Source organism: Taudactylus pleione, unplaced genomic scaffold, assembly GCF_031769625.1.
Source record: "Taudactylus pleione unplaced genomic scaffold, aTauple2 ptg000202l, whole genome shotgun sequence".
In the NCBI taxonomy this organism is placed as follows: Eukaryota; Metazoa; Chordata; class Amphibia; order Anura; family Myobatrachidae; genus Taudactylus; species Taudactylus pleione.
Window position 1 is genome coordinate 5552746 of NW_028284604.1, and position 16128 is coordinate 5568873.

Sequence of the window (16128 nt, forward strand, 5' to 3'; positions counted from 1 at the left end):
ACCTTCTTAACTCTTGACCTTCATGTTTTGCAGGAAAGGCTTGCTGGGACCTGTAGTCCCACTGTAAAAAACAATATTATTTACACATTACCCCCGCACCCAGAGCCCTGGATTTTTAGTCCAGGGCTAGTTGATCCTTGGGAGTGGGACCCCATTTTATTTTTGGGGTCCCCACTTTTTTGAGGATTACCAGCTCTGGGCTGATCAATTTGGGGCTGGCTAATGCTTGGGCAGGGGTACCCCACACTGTGTATCTCCCTGCTATGGTATTACCAGCCCGGCTTGTTCAGCCTTGTGTTAGTTATAGGAAAATAGATGGGACCCCACGCCGGTTTTCCTCCAATTATCCTGTACCAGAATCGACTCAGAGGTCCGGGACTGGTTATGCTTTTGAGGGAGGGACCCAGCACCATTTTTGTTTTGGATTTTTAACCCTTTATTTAACCTGTTCAGTTCTCAGTCTATTTATAAAGAGCAAATATGACTGAACTCTTACATGATACAATGCAATCACTATCACCATTGAAACAAAATAAACAGGCACAGACGATTCTTAGTAAATCCGGGTGTTCGAGCATGAAAAACACATGCGAGTCTGAGCAATGCCCAGCAAAATGTTTCATGACCAAACACGATTCTTAGCAATTTTTCCCCCTAGGACACAACACTGAGCAATTTAGATCTTTGTTCAGCTAAGCTTTAAATCACACTACTGTCTCAGTGTAGATTGATACCTTTGTGAAAAAGGTGAAACAATATGCAGCTCACGTTCAACACACATATATAGGAGGAGCCTGTATTGCAGATTTCTTGCTAGTTGCTAGTGTCTGACAAACATACCCAAGAAGAGCCTGTATTGCAGATTGTTTGCTAGTGTCTGACCCTCACAGACACAAAGATTAAAGATGCCCAGGACATGCCTAATGTATAAAGGTGTGGCTACGCCTCCTTACAATTTTTTTTAATAAAAAATAGTATTTGCTGCACCGGGCCCCTCCATCAAGCCCAGATGCAGCAAATACTATACCGGGTGAGAACAGGCCAGTGTGTGCATGACCAGGGCTGCACTCTGAAGCAGAGAGAAATGTCAATCGCAGGTTGCTAGCTGTCTGTCTCAGGTAACGGGGGAGATCGGGGTAGTGACTCAGGCAAAGAAAAATCAGGGGAGACCAAGGCAGCAAGGCAGCATGAGAGAGACCGGGGCTGCACTCCCTCCCAGTGTTGACACAGGGGAGCAGGGAGAAATGGCAATTAAAAAACAGACAGCACACCCTCCCCGACATAGCCTTAATGGGAAGATCACCCCACACACACACACACACACAACAGGTATAGATGCAGGTTGTGTGGCACATCCTTCATTGTCCTAAGGTTGCTGCAATATTCTAGTTGGAGAAAGGACTTCTCTGACGTTGCAACTACGTGACCGCTGCAGAAGGGCTGGACCGCTCCAGTGTTACCATCCACGTGGGCGTAGAGGGGTAATATGTCCATTATGAGCATAACTTAAGTAGGCTGAGCTCGCACGATCACTGTGACAGACCTTGTATACACTACCACACAGATCACCCACACATACTCCACGCATTACTGTCAGTGATCTTTGACGACAAGTCTTTCATTCGGCGGGTAGAGCGTCCGGCCCCGGTGATAGATGGCCCTGGGAGGAGCGCGATACCCATCTGTCACATCGTGTCTGGTGATTCAGAGAGGACCAAATAGTGAGTGTGTAACCAGGCACACACTCCATTGGAAGCAGCAGCGATGCAGCACTACTAACCTTTTGGACTTAAGGGTAAGTTGTCAGACTGGAGGGCATGGGATGCCGTCCCTCCAGAGCGCAACTACCCACAGACTCTATATATATTTGCATCACCTAAGGTTATTACTTCAGAGGGACATGGGTCTATAAGGTTTTATTACTTACTGTCATGACTGGCTCAGGAGGATCTCCTACTGAGGAACTGAAAGCTGAGGTTCCGAGTTGTGGAAGGAATCATAGGTGAGGGGCCTGGATGTATGTTCTCCAGTGACCCCTCCTAGCGGGATAAGGGTTTAAGCTGCACCCAGCAAGCAGGTCGTGGCTCTTTGGTCAGGTATTTGATACAAGTGGGAAATGGAGGGAGATAACACTGATGAGGCCCAGGAGAGTGCACTTTTGAAAGAAGCACTAGCAAGGATTATGTACTTGGATATTGTACTGAGTGTGCAGGGAAGGTATCAGACACACCGCTGGCACAGGAGAGTGACACTGTAGTTGTACTCAGATGTTGTACTTAGTACGCGGGCAAGGTATCAGATGCACCGCTGGCACAGAAGAGTGACACTGTAGTTGTACTCGGAGGATGTACAGAGTACGCGGGCAAGGTATACAGATGCACCACTGGCACAGGAGGTTGACACTGTGGTTGTACTTAGAGGGTGTACAGAGTACGCGGGCAAGGTATCCAGATGCACTGCTGGCACAGGAGAGTAACTAGAAATGACTCAAGAGCAGAATAGCAAGGGAACCTGGAACGAAGTGACGGCAAACAAACACTAGTAGAAACAACGTTGTACAGGCAACTTCCTGTTGTCCAGAGCCATGTAATATACCCCAAGGTAGCAGTCCATTAGAGGACAGTGTCAGCTGACAACTCAGAGGTCCGGGACTGGTTATGCTTTTGAGGGAGGGACCCAGCACCATTTTTGTTTTGGATTTTTAACCCTTTATTTAACCTGTTCAGTTCTCAGTCTATTTATAAAGAGCAAATATGACTGAACTCTTACATGATACAATGCAATCACTATCACCATGCTACCATTGGACAAAGGATCCATCAGGTGATGAAGACTGTCATGGCTGCGCCCATGATGGCAACCTCGGTAACCAAGTCACGGAGCAGCACATGGATGCACCTAAGGCATAATTCTCAGCACGTCACTCGCCGCCACACCTAATGGCTGACCGCACGAGAAGTCAGGGGAAGTCGGCGGTGTGGTGAGTAACAGCCGATCCTAGGCCGAAAGCTGACACTTAGTGTTTAATCTTAAAGTTACTATAAGGCAGCATTGTCACTGCCCTATATCCGAGTTATTCTTAACAATAAAAACATACGTTTTTCCCATTATATGCATATTCATTTACGAATAATGTGACCATTCACTTATTATTTCAGGGGTTTTCATTGACTTCCCACTATTTCTGAAGCACAGGCATCTATATATAATATATGTTTATTGAATAAGGCGTTTGGGAATATCTCCATAGTGCCAGCAGTTATTTTATTTAGATCATTAGAGTGAGCGCAAGTTCAAAACTGATCTTTACTAAATTATAAATTAATTTATCAGCTTAAACCCACACAAAGTATCATCAGAGAAAAAACATTCCATTTCACTTCAGCCAAATAGAAGTAATTATCCCATCAACTCAGCCTTAATAACCTTTAAACCAACTACAAACTTCTTGAAGAAATCTTTCGTGTCCAATTCCCCACAGGCCTTTGCAAATTAGTTACTAGATGGTAGAACATAAGAATGTCCCAGTCCTTTCTCAATTTACTACCAAGTGCACTAACAATGTATAACTCTCCGCTACTTTAGTTCTAAAATGGGAAAACTCCTACTCCTCTATTACATTAACTAAATTCCTGAAATATAAAATAAGATAGTCACATGTAATGTGCGATTTATTTTTCTTGAGCTGTAGAATATGATATTCAAATTAATAGGTGTGAATTAGCCATTTTATGAATACAATTTATAAGCATACCAATATAACATACCGTATATCTTGTCTCATCAGACACACAACTACTAGGCTATGATCTATGGAAGGAAACATTTTCATTTTCTATAATTATCAGCAAATTGAAAAAGTTCTAAACACATTTTAAATTATCTGAAGTTCATGCTTACACCACCAGTACCAGATCTGGCTCTGAGTGGCACCATGGTATAGTGAGTGTTGTGTAGGGAGCAGCTCCACAAGGCCATTCTTTGGTAAGGGACACGTACAGTAACCCCTAATGTGGACCAATGCAGCACCTGAAATGTATTATTGTGGCAATTGCTTCTTTAGTATAAAGTGTTTATATACAAATATTATCATTCTGGTGTTTGCTACTATTGGTCTTTATTACCAGAAAATGATCTACTGTAGAATTGTATGGATGTCAGAAAACGGGCAAAAAAAACCTGGGGGTTTGGTGGCGGGTTCTAAACCCCAGTGGTATGGCGGCGGTTTCTAAATGACACCAAAACCGCTGCTTAGTAATTTTAGCCCTAGCCGTGTTCTTTTCTATTCTAAAATGTGTTTTGATGGCGGTTTTGCAGTGGTTTTGGACTTAGTAAATCTGTGGATAGCAAAACCGCCAACCAATCCGCCACCAAACTGCCAGGGATTAAAAACTGCCACTTAGTATATTTTGCCCAACATGTGGAATGTAATTGCACAAGATAATTCTCTCAATAATTGGCATATAATACAAATTAGTAAGGTTTATAAAATGAGAATTTCACATTTCTGATTGTTTTCTGAGTGTACGTTCATTTTAATTTATATATGTGGCTATTATTAAAGTTCACTTAAGTTATATCAGTTGTTTGAACACACCTTCATCACTTGGCAGAATAGTAATACATTTACTACTATGACAAACACTGTTAAAATACTCATTGGAGTAAATGCCAAATGGACCAGAAATAAACATGGCTGCAAGTATTACACTAGCACTTGTTATAATTCTCAATGGATCCATCATTTGCTGAGTGTTCAAGGTGCAGGCAATGTAGCATGGGCAGATGTTAATCCACCAGTCAGTACGTACCCATATTCTGAATTCATATTCATTTGATTCTCAATTTCAATATTTGAAACACCTTCGAAAAAGATTAAGCCAGAAGTTCAAACATGGAGTATCAGCAGACGTTTTCCATGATTGAACAAAATTAATTAAAGTAATTTGCTAATCTCTCAGATGATGTAGGAGAAGGCAAAATTATCATTGTGTTTCTTGTCAATCCCTGTAACCCTAGCAAATACATTAAATATGTGTTTAGTTTTCCTTCAGCTACTGGCATTTATTTTGTCCAACACCTAATTTACCTTTGGGTCAATATATTATTTACAATTGTTTACAATTGAGACTTTGAAGCCTCCACTTACACCGATTGACATTTTGAATACTATGTTTCTACTTTTAAACAGTTTAAAGCTGGTTACACGCTGCACGATCTGCAGATGAGAACGATATATTGTATGGACCATGCAGTGTGTAAGCCCTGTCCATCGTTTGCCATGGTCATTATCACATTGTCCCATCTGCTGTTCTGCACAGCAGATTCGACGATGCAATGACAATGCAGTGCTGCTGCAAGCGGTAATGATAAATTGCGCTGCCATACACCGGATTGTACAGTGTGGACGCATGTGCAGTGTATTGTTACATTGCATCATTCTGTTGCTGCAGCTTTAGAGTGATTTTCAAAATGCGAAAATGTAATGCAAATGCTTCTTTGTGGCATCGTAGACTTATTTTTGCACAATATGAGTGTGCCAAGATTGTGTCGTCTGTGACTATGGGACAGACTGGGGCATGACTGACGGTTTAGGCACAGGAAAGCACCTTATACCCACATTCAGAAATCAGATTTTGTTAGAGCCTATTGTCCTGATACAGAGTTGAAATGGCTTTTTCTGTACATTGGTAAAAAGATGGAAAAATGTATATAATCGTTCCATACGTAGAGTTGTATGAAAAACTGAGGCCACATCTGCATCTGTACTACATTTCTTACTAGTCACCTTCATTATTGTGCACAGTGCCATAACAGTGCACAAATGCATTCTGTGCTAAACCTCCCACTGAGCTCCCGACATCATGATGTCACGCACATGACATCATTATGTCATGCAGAAGGAGCAGGGGCCAGCAGTACCGGTAATTGCAGCTCTGACTGGAGCTCCCCAAGGACGCTTTGATCAGCCATACAGGCTGCATGGTGCCTGTCTGGAACATCTAAAGGATGCTCTGGCAGTGCTGCAATAGCTATTCTGGCTGTAAAGTGTTGTTCAGACACCCCGCTAGTCAGAAGCAAGGTAGTGGGTTGGCAACAGTGCCACCCGCAAAGCACTTGCATCTATCCTATGATAAGGTAGATGCAAGTGCAAAAGATACACCACCAAAACGTAGGATTTTCTATTACTGGACCTAGGGGAAGATGCATTAAGCAGTGAACAGGTGGAAAAGTGAACCATAGCAACCAATTAGCTTTCAGGTAGCATTTATCAAGTACATTCTATAGGTAGGAGCTGATTGGTGAGAAATATGGTAGAGTGTCTATTTGTCAGCGCAACATATATATAATGATTCCGTAAAAGGTAATAAAATGAAAAATGTTTAATATAATCTGATCTAAAACATATAGCAGAAAATGCAGTTAGATATGGAAATTATATGGATACGGCTATGATGGTATACAATTGTGTGCATGGATAAAGTAAATATTTACCGTATAAAATAAGATTAAATAAAGTAGAATACAAATAGGATAAAATACAGTGAATACAATACAATAGATCTGTCTCAGTTAAATTGAACAAATGTCTATTTGTAGGACAATAAAAATAGCAGTAAATTTGCAGTGTATTAGCATAGAGAAAAATGAAATAAAATAAGTCAGCTTAATTGGTGCAATACTGTAGGTCAAATGATAGTTTTATTCAATATTGTAGCAATGTGTGTTGATTTGTATCTTTGTCAGAGATACAATGACAGCTAATGATATTTGCTGTGTTTGGGTCTCTGTAGCAGTTTCCGTAGATAGTCTTTTAGGTGCATGCACCTCCTACCTCCTCTGGCTGCGCTTTTTGCTTCTTAGGTGTTGTTTGGCACAATCGTGTGCCGCTGTGGGTATGTGGCCTCCCGGTTCTTGTCTGCGCTCCGGTTCCCTTTGGGCGCTGTAGCCGCTGCTTCGAATGGGATGTGGCAGGTGCTCTGATGGTGAGTGTGCACACTTCCTCACCGCCGGTGTTGTTACTCCTGGGGTCCATGCGGCAAGGAGAGGGGGTGTTCCAACGCGTTTCACCCACTGAATGGTGTGTGGGCTTCGTCAGGGCTGTGTCAGTCTGTTGCTTGAAAGGATTCTCTATTTAAATGCATGTATGGCTCCTCCTTGATTATTCATTGGGATCCAGGTTTGGGTTGTCAGTAGTGATGGGTTCTCTCATTTCTTATAATCAATGTTAATTGCCTGATATAATCTATATTTTTAATAGAATATAAGTGCCATTGCTGGCATTGGGATATGAGTACAAGCCAATTATATATGTATAGAGAGTCAGATTAATACAGAATGATACTTAAAAAAATATATATAAAATTGGAATAAGAATATAAATATATGTCTTTAGAATTTCATTAAGTAGTAAACTAAGTAATAAATAGCTCTCAAGGGTGGAGCATATTGGAGATGTATTTAGCATACAAAATTATGGGTATGTGAAAGGCATATAGATGAATATTGGAGTATTTCAATTATGAGTCATTTAAATATGGATATATATAGATGATGTAATAGTTATTTAATAGTTGTATTAATTAATTTTAATAGTAACAGTTTGGTGTCATATTGCAGTTGATATTAAAAGATTTTGGGGATAAGGGAAAATTCTGGGACTTGGTCATTCCTTGGTGTTCTTGTTAAGGTTGGCTTTAGCAGATATTTAAAGCAGATATATGAAGTGGTTTGGCGGTTTTTATATCTTTTTGTTCCTGTTGATTGATGGATGTTTCCCTTTTTTAATATTTCTTGTGCTATTACCCTATGTGAGAGAGAGAAATTTTGTTTATAGTGATAATACTACATAACCAGAGATTCATGAGTGGTCTCCCATCTCATTACCGGTCTGGCCCGTCCCTGCTTAGCTTCCAAGTTCGGAAGAGTTTGGGCGTGGCCAGGGTGGTATGTATGTAGGAATCACATAAAGCTTTATTCATTATCTCAGGGTTCATTCTCGCAAGAATTCTGAGAACTCAAAATCGATGTTTAGACCCTTTGGTGCAAAGGTTTTCAGCTTGTAAATCCATCTGGTTTCTTCTTGCGACATGAAACATAAATAGTTCCCTCCTCTCAATGATGCTTTCACTTTTTTTATTGCTGTAAATGTTAGAAGGTGTGGGTCTCCGTTACGTTCTTTGTTGAAATGGTCGGAGACACTGTGTGAATGTAGCTTATGTTTGATATTTCTTATGTGTTCACCTATACGCAGGCTTAATTTTCTAGCTGTTATGCCTACATATTGTAGTCCACATAGACAGGTTGTTGCATAGATTACCCCTTTGGTGTCACAGGTCATTGTATCTTTGATTTTAAATGTGGTTCCAGTGGATCTTGATGTTATTTCTGTTGTTGGAGCAGTGACTTTTTGATTAGTTGTTCTACATGCTATGCACCTGTTGCAGTGGTAAAAACCTGTTTTTTTTTCTCCCAACCAGGTTCCCTCCTCTTGGTTGTTTTTCCCTTCTGGGGGTAGGGGGTATGTCACTAGGTTTTGCCTAATATTTTATGCTTTTTTGTATGTAAATTGTGGTTTTCTTGGGATGATGTCTTGTAGAACGTTGTCTTTTGTTAGCGCCTGCCGCCTTTACCTGTTTCTAGCCAATGTTTTTCTCTTGTGGGGAGATGTACTAAGCCTTGAAAAGTGATAAAGTGGAAAGTGATACAGTACCAACCAATCAGCTCCTGTCACTTTACAGACTGTGCGGTCAATTTACTAAGCCTTAGTGTAATATGCTAAATATTTCTCTTATCCATGCACATACTGTTGTATCTTATTTATGTAAAATTCAAAATAAATTTCATTAAAATTTACTAAGCCTTAAATGGAGATAAAGTGAACAAAGATAAAGTACCAGCCAATCAGCTCCTAACTGCCATTTTTCAAACACAGCCTGTGACATGATAGGAGCTAAGGATACTGGATTTCAACCTCTATACGCACCTACCTATACCTTCTAAACCCTGCCTATAAACCTCTAAAATTTACGCTATTTGTGTACCCAGTCATACAGTAAAATAAAGACTTTAGACCTTGAACATGTGTTCCAAAGCACAAAGTATTGTTCAAGTAAAGTACAGTCAGTTACGTGCTGTGATCTAAGTACAATTTAGCGAAAAGAATTATACAGACCCAAGATACAGTCATACATACGCAAGCGCTCTGAACCAGATACCGGCATCAGCAAGAGACCTTCGTCAATCAGCAATCAGCAGAATAGACTAGAAACCCAGGGTCAGAGCACACATATTTATACCCCCCCCCAGAAATAGACAACACAATAGAGGAGTTTGTTGCTGATCCCATTGGTTCCCAGTGCGGGTGCATTTGTTACAGGGCATTTAACAGGTTGGTTCAAATGGACAGAGAACAGCCTCTAACAGCTTGTTGCCTCCTCTATTTCCCCTGCATGCAAATCTAGGCTGTTGGTTTCACAAAATACATTTTGGTTCTTTATGTCTTTACGGTCCATAAGTTGCGAACGCATGTTCTGATCTTCACACCGATGGTACGGAAAGCTGTAGATAAAGTGCGGATCAGTATAATATCAAACACGGCTTACTTATCACGTATTAAACCTTAGATACCAAAATAGTCTTTATTTCACAGCATTTGTAATAAATGAATAAAACTGGGATCTTTTACTTTATAGCTATGGAACCTTTTGTGTAAGTGTGCATTATGCAAGTATTAGGGATATGGGAAAAGATGTTAGTTAGGTTTATCTGATTTGGGGCAGATGTGCACGCATGCAGCTAATAAACAGCGTTCGCATGCAGGTTATTGTGCATTCGCTACTGAGTGTCATGTTAGCAGCGCAACTGTGCGTAATGTGCTGTGGTTATGCATGAGATTCTATCTATGATAGACTTAACATATATATATATATATATAATATATATATATACACATACACACACATAACTCATTCCTTACTTACAGTTTCAAACTGCAATGTAAATGTGTTACCCCCAGCTGTGAAGTGGGGCCATTCTGTCTGGGAGTGAGACTAAAACCTGTTTAGGATTCAGACAAATTCAATTGTGTAGATCAATGTCTGGGTTATATTACAATTGCCACAACTATACTTGTCTATATACAGGGATTCCCAACTTGTATGTAAAACACTCACAGTATTCTGGTGTATTGTCTATTCTATTTACTTTTCTCAGGAGGCTGTTTTTCTAGTTGTTTTTGGTAGATTATCAAAAACATTGCCATCTGTACTTAGCTCATGAGTTGTAACTTAAAATGGTGCTGGTCGCAAAATGGCGTCTTGCAGATTCTTATTTTTAAGATGGAGTCTAGCTGCCATTCGCAAGATGGCGTCGTGCACGCTAATTTTTACACTGATTCCGTCTCAGCCACTAATCCAGCTTCGACAGAGCTGATTGGCTGGTAATTCATCTTCATCCAATTCTTAGTAAATAGACACCTGTGTTTGAAAACTGAGGAGCTAATTGGTTGGTACTTTATCACTCTTTTATCACTTTTTAAGGCTTAGTACATCTCCCCTTTGATGATTATGGTTTAAGAGTGATGAATGTATCAGATATGTTTGTAGGGAATACCGTGCTTTCCTGCATCTAGGTTTCAGTGGGGAACAATTGGGTTAGTTTGAGAATAAAGAGGAAAAGTTAGGCAGATATAAGTATAATTATAGGTGTAGACATTTTATGTATTAGCTAGGGTTTAAATAAGAAAACATTTTTTGGTTATTGCAAGAAGAATAACAGATGGATATTTAAGAGGTATACAGATATAAGAATATAATGTTTGTTAATTACTAACTTTTATGGGGATGGAACAATTAGGTTACTGCAGGGAAAAGTTAGGAGTGTTTTTTTGGTGGAAATTGATTCTCCAGACCTAGGAAATTGACACAGTTATTTAATAATATATAAAAGAATATACAAATTAATAAGAGGTGGTATCTGAAATTGTTTATATAATATATAAAAGATATCACTTACTATACTGTATCTTTTTCTATATGTACAATATACCCAAATGGAAAAATATAAAATAATAATGAGTTCTTACTCCAGCCATAATCGTCTAAACCAACCGAAGAAAAAGTGAATTTCTTTATCACCAATCCATGCTCCAACAGTACTGATGTGAGGTGCACACATCAGAACACACCTGAAGTTAGGGATTCCGAGTCGAACCAAATACCAATTCACAATCACTCCAGAGTTCCAAGTAGAACCAAGACCTGACTCGGGTCTTCTCGCATTTCAGAACTCAGATTTATAATAAAAACAGATCTCTTGTTTTTTGAATTGCATTTAAGTCCCTCCATCATGAGTTCAGGTGCTGCGAGGTGGTCAAAATTGACTGCAATTGAATGTAATTGATGATAATAATAGAAAAGTAACACAAACAGGTCCAAGTTACATGATTTTATAAGTTTTTATAAATTTTTAAAGAAATTGAAAGCCAAAACCAAATCTGGTCCAAAACACTTGAGGGTGGTTTTGGCAAAACCTTTGAGGGTGGTTTTGGCAAAACCAAAACACAGGGTGATATTTTCGACATGTCAACTAAGTGAACATGTGCCCCAACTGTGTGGAGTTTGTATACTCTCCCTGCGCTTGCGTGGGTTTCCTCCGGGTACTCCGGTTTCCTCCCACATGGCAAAAATATACTGGTAAGTTAATTGGCCCCCCCCCCCAAAAAAAAATAACCCTATGTGTGTCTGTGTGTGATCATGCGGTAGGGAATATAGATTGTAAGCTCTATTGGGGCAGGGACTGATGTGAATGGGCAGATATTCTCTGTAAAGCGCTGCGGAATAGGTGTGCGCTCTATAAATAACTGGTAATAATAATAATGTTGACCATGTTGACATTATGCTGTCTTCATAATAACATGGTGAACGTTAACAAAACATACGAAACCTGTTAAACAAATGGGGGATTGTCCTAGAACCATGTAGCTCTTGACTGTCTCCATTCATGTCATATGAAGTCCTGCCGATTGTGTTGTGTTTTTGGTGGGTCCTTCAAGATGTTGCTATGGGGCACGCAAAGTCCTTGTTACACCCCTGAGTCAGACCATGTTTTTTCTGTAATACAGTATAATATATGTTCATTAACAAAACTTTTATTTTCATATATTTTTGACATATACTTTTTCTTTTTTTTTTTTTATGAGACTCCTATGGAGAAGGAATATTAGTTTAAAATTCACGAATAGAAACACTTCTATTCCCAGAGTGAATAAATGGTGCATGTACTGGGTCATATTGAAAATGTGCCTTGTTTTTAAATGGTTCATTGTTTGCTTTACTTTAATCATTTTGTACTGAATGCAATCACACCTGTACAGTATATTTTGTTGAATATAATTTTGAGACACTTGCAAAAATTTTATATTAAGCAACTTACTTGTATTTTATTTTGTGTCAGTAATGTTTTACTTTTATCTTTAACCATAAGTATTAGAAATAGAAAGAAAACTTGAATTAGTTCATTCATTTCTGATTTTTTTGACAAAATAGCCACTATGGGACGACTGTCCTTAATATACTGTATATGAGTTCAACTATGTATCAAATAGGGTAGTCACCCCCTTAATAACAGACTGGTAAGTAAAGGGATCTAGGATCTTAACTTGTTGGTGCTGATTCAGAGATGCGCACAGTCATCTGCAACGGCATCTTTTTTGCTACAGCGTCTGCGTCTTTATGCAAACCGGATTTGGACCCAAGAGCTGTGAATTTCAGTGGGCGTTCCTGGGAGGTAACACAGGGGTGGTTAAAAGGATGCTGGCGTGTCGCATCTAAGACGCCATTTTAAGATGAATAATCTGCACCTGTAATGTTCGATGGTGTGAGCGATGGTGCGTCTTAATACGCACAGTGGCGGATTAGCGCTGTGGCCACTGGGCATTTCTGTATGAATACCACCAGCCATGGTGTTAGTATAAAGACGTAGTTGTGTTGCATCAGTAGGTGCAGTTATGGCTGCAATAGTGTGTGCCTCTGAATTAGGCCCAATCAGTGTGCAATTTTGATCTGCGTCTCAGGGCGGTAATCATTGAGCCCCAACTCGGGTGCATGCACACAGGTGCGCTAAGAGGGAGGGGGGCAGGTACTAATTACCTAGGCCCAAGCCTGTTGGATAAGCCATGCCCCCCTCTTTCCAGTCAGCAGCCCAGCACACGCTGCTGTGTGCTGGGCTGCACTGTGAGACCAGGAAGAATGTTGCCGGCGAGCAGCAGCAGCATTTTCCTCTCCTCTGTCTGTGGAAGGGAGCAATCATACTGCATATTGCACCCCCCCTGGATTTGTGACGGGCTGAGGGGCTCACAGTGGCCCCATCTCCAGCTCTGCAAATAGGTTTTTTTCCCCCTTTTTCTTCTAAGGGGGCGTGGCCACACCTCCCGCAATTAGGCTACGCCCGCAATAGTTATGGGGTCCGGGTTGGCTCTCTACGGCCATGCATGCACAGGCTTAAAACATTGGTCACCTGCCTGAATCAGGCCCTTTGTCTGCAATGATAGGTAGACTTAGTTATTACAGGTTCCGTACAAGTAGGATAATGCCATATAATTCAAATAAAAAGCTGTAGGTTGTGTGCTTTCATACATGTAATAGAAATCTTAGAGGACTTTAAATATCTATAGAAAGGGAGTAAATTATTCTGTACACTACAAATATGTTTTCTTAAAGAATATAATAAACATAGGAGCAGGCTCAATGCAGTTCCAAAGAAACTCATCGCGTTACTAATAAAAGGGAAGTTTAGGCAGCAAAACATTGATTGTATTTGCACAGTGTGAGCAACAAATAAGGTTTTCCTTCTGTTATAACCAGAATGTGTGCACCCGCACAGTCTGTTGGAATTTAATCTTCCCAAAACCAGTTTACATAATAGCGCACAATTTTATACATGTTATGTACAGTAGTTTATTCGTAAATTAACATTACTTATGTATTATAAACTATGTATTAACAGTTCTTTATAGAGTGCCGACATATAATGCTCAGATTTACAAAGAATATTTAATTATTCACATCACTCCCTGCTCCAGTGGAGCTTTCAATCTATATCCCCTATTCAGTGGTGTAACTAGGGTGGGTCGCCGGGGCTCGGGCCCTGGGTGCCATCGGACCGGCGGTGCGCAGGGGGTGCCGTAGTCCAGGTCCGTTTCAGTTAGTGTAGTGCGGACCACGGTGAGTGCGGTCCACACTACGCAGTAAAACTACACAGTGCGGTCAACACTACACAGTAAAACACTCAAAATACCCGGTGGCGGTGTGTTTGTTTTAGCAGCCAATGAGAGTAAGTCAGACTCTTATTGGTTGCTGCGGCCTGGACTGAAGCCAGGCTGGAGCTCACTCATGGGTGAAGGGAGAGACGTAATGACGTCTCTCCCATAGTGCCAAAAGGGCCAGGAGGACAGAGGAGTGGACGGTGGCGGGTGCAGGAGCAGGGATTCAGGTAAGTCTTGTTTGTTGTTGTTGTCTGTGTCTGTGTATATGTAAGGGTCACTACATAATGGGGACCACTACTGGGGGCACTGCATAATGGGGACCACTGCTGGGGGCACTGCATAGGGGGGACCACTACTGGGGGCACTGCATAGGGGGACCACTACTGGGGGCACTGTATAAGGGGCACTGCATATGGGGGGACCACTACTGGCAGCACTGTATAAGGGGCACTGCTGGGAGCACTGCATAATGTTGACCACTACTGGGGGCACTGCATAGGGGGGACCACTTCTGGGGGTACTGTATAAGGGGCACTACTGGGGCACTGTGTAAGAGGCACTACTGAGGGCACTGCATAGGGGACCACTACTGGTGGCACTGCATGGGGGACCATTACTAGGTGCACTGTATAATGGGCACTACTGGGGGCACTGCATCGAGGTGACCACTACTGGGGGCACTGTATAAGGGACACTACTGGTGGCACTGCATAGGGGGATCACTACTTAGGGCACTGCATAGGAAGGCCACTACTGGGGGACCTGCATAAGAGACACTACTGGGGGCACTGTATAAGTGACATTACTGGGGCACTGTATAAGGGGCACTACTGAGGGCACTACTACATGGGGAACTGCATAAGGGGCACTGCTACTGGGGACATTAAGATGCACATGAAATGGAAAGTAATGTTCACAGAGTGATGAGAAATGGTGGTGTGTCATGTTGACATGTCCCCATTTTTCAGTGGCCATGCCCCCTGTGGCATGTGGCCATGACCAGGTGCCTTCGGTGCAAACAGTCAAAATGTGCCCCTCCCCCCAAACAAGTATAAGATAGAAAGTGTCACAATTGGTGCCTGGGAGTTACCTGACTCAGGTGATTAACTGGATTCAGCGGAGACCGGATTGACTGCAATCATGGATGACGTTAATAGCTCTATTGCACAAATATTGTGTAGCAATGAGAACTGCCTTTGGTGACAAATGACAGGAACTACAAACTTGAAACGTTGGAGTGGTACCAGTAGGAAACTTGGAGGAACTGGACTGGGACCGGCAGGAAGGCTCATTGAGCTGAATGGGGTATAGTATGTAGACATGGTGCGGCTCGGACTGGGACCAGCAGGAAGGCTTGCTGAGCTGGATGGGGTACCAGTTGGTAGACTTGGTGCGGCTGGGAAGCCATATGATGAGTGGTGGTAGCACAGAAGCTACTTGGAGTGGCTAGGGAGCCGTAAGGTGATTGATGGTAGCACAGAAGCTACTTGGAGCGGCTGGATAGCCATAAGGTGATTGATGGTAGCACGGTAGCTACTTGGTGCTGCTAGGGAGCCATAAGGTGATTGGTGGTAGCACGGAAGCTACTTGATGCGGTTGGGAAGCCGTATGGAGAATGGGTAGATAACTGGACTCCAGGTATAATGGAGGACGACTATAACTCTGGTTAGGACCGGAGGGTAACTGGACTCCAGGTATAATGGAGGATGACTGTAACTCCGGTTAGGACCAGAGGGTAACTGGACTCAAGGTATAATGGAGGAGGACTATAACTATGGTTAAGACCTGGTATAATGGAGGATGGCTGTAACTCCGGTTAGGACTGGAGGGTAACTGTACTCCAGGGATAATGGAGGATGACT

General features: G+C 41.6%; 1 pseudogene; it reads right to left on the reverse strand.

Annotated features, from left to right (window-relative positions):
- Positions 1-7842: 7842 nt before the first annotated feature.
- LOC148518099 (5S ribosomal RNA) lies at positions 7843-7961 on the reverse strand (annotated as a pseudogene).
- Positions 7962-16128: the final 8167 nt, after the last annotated feature.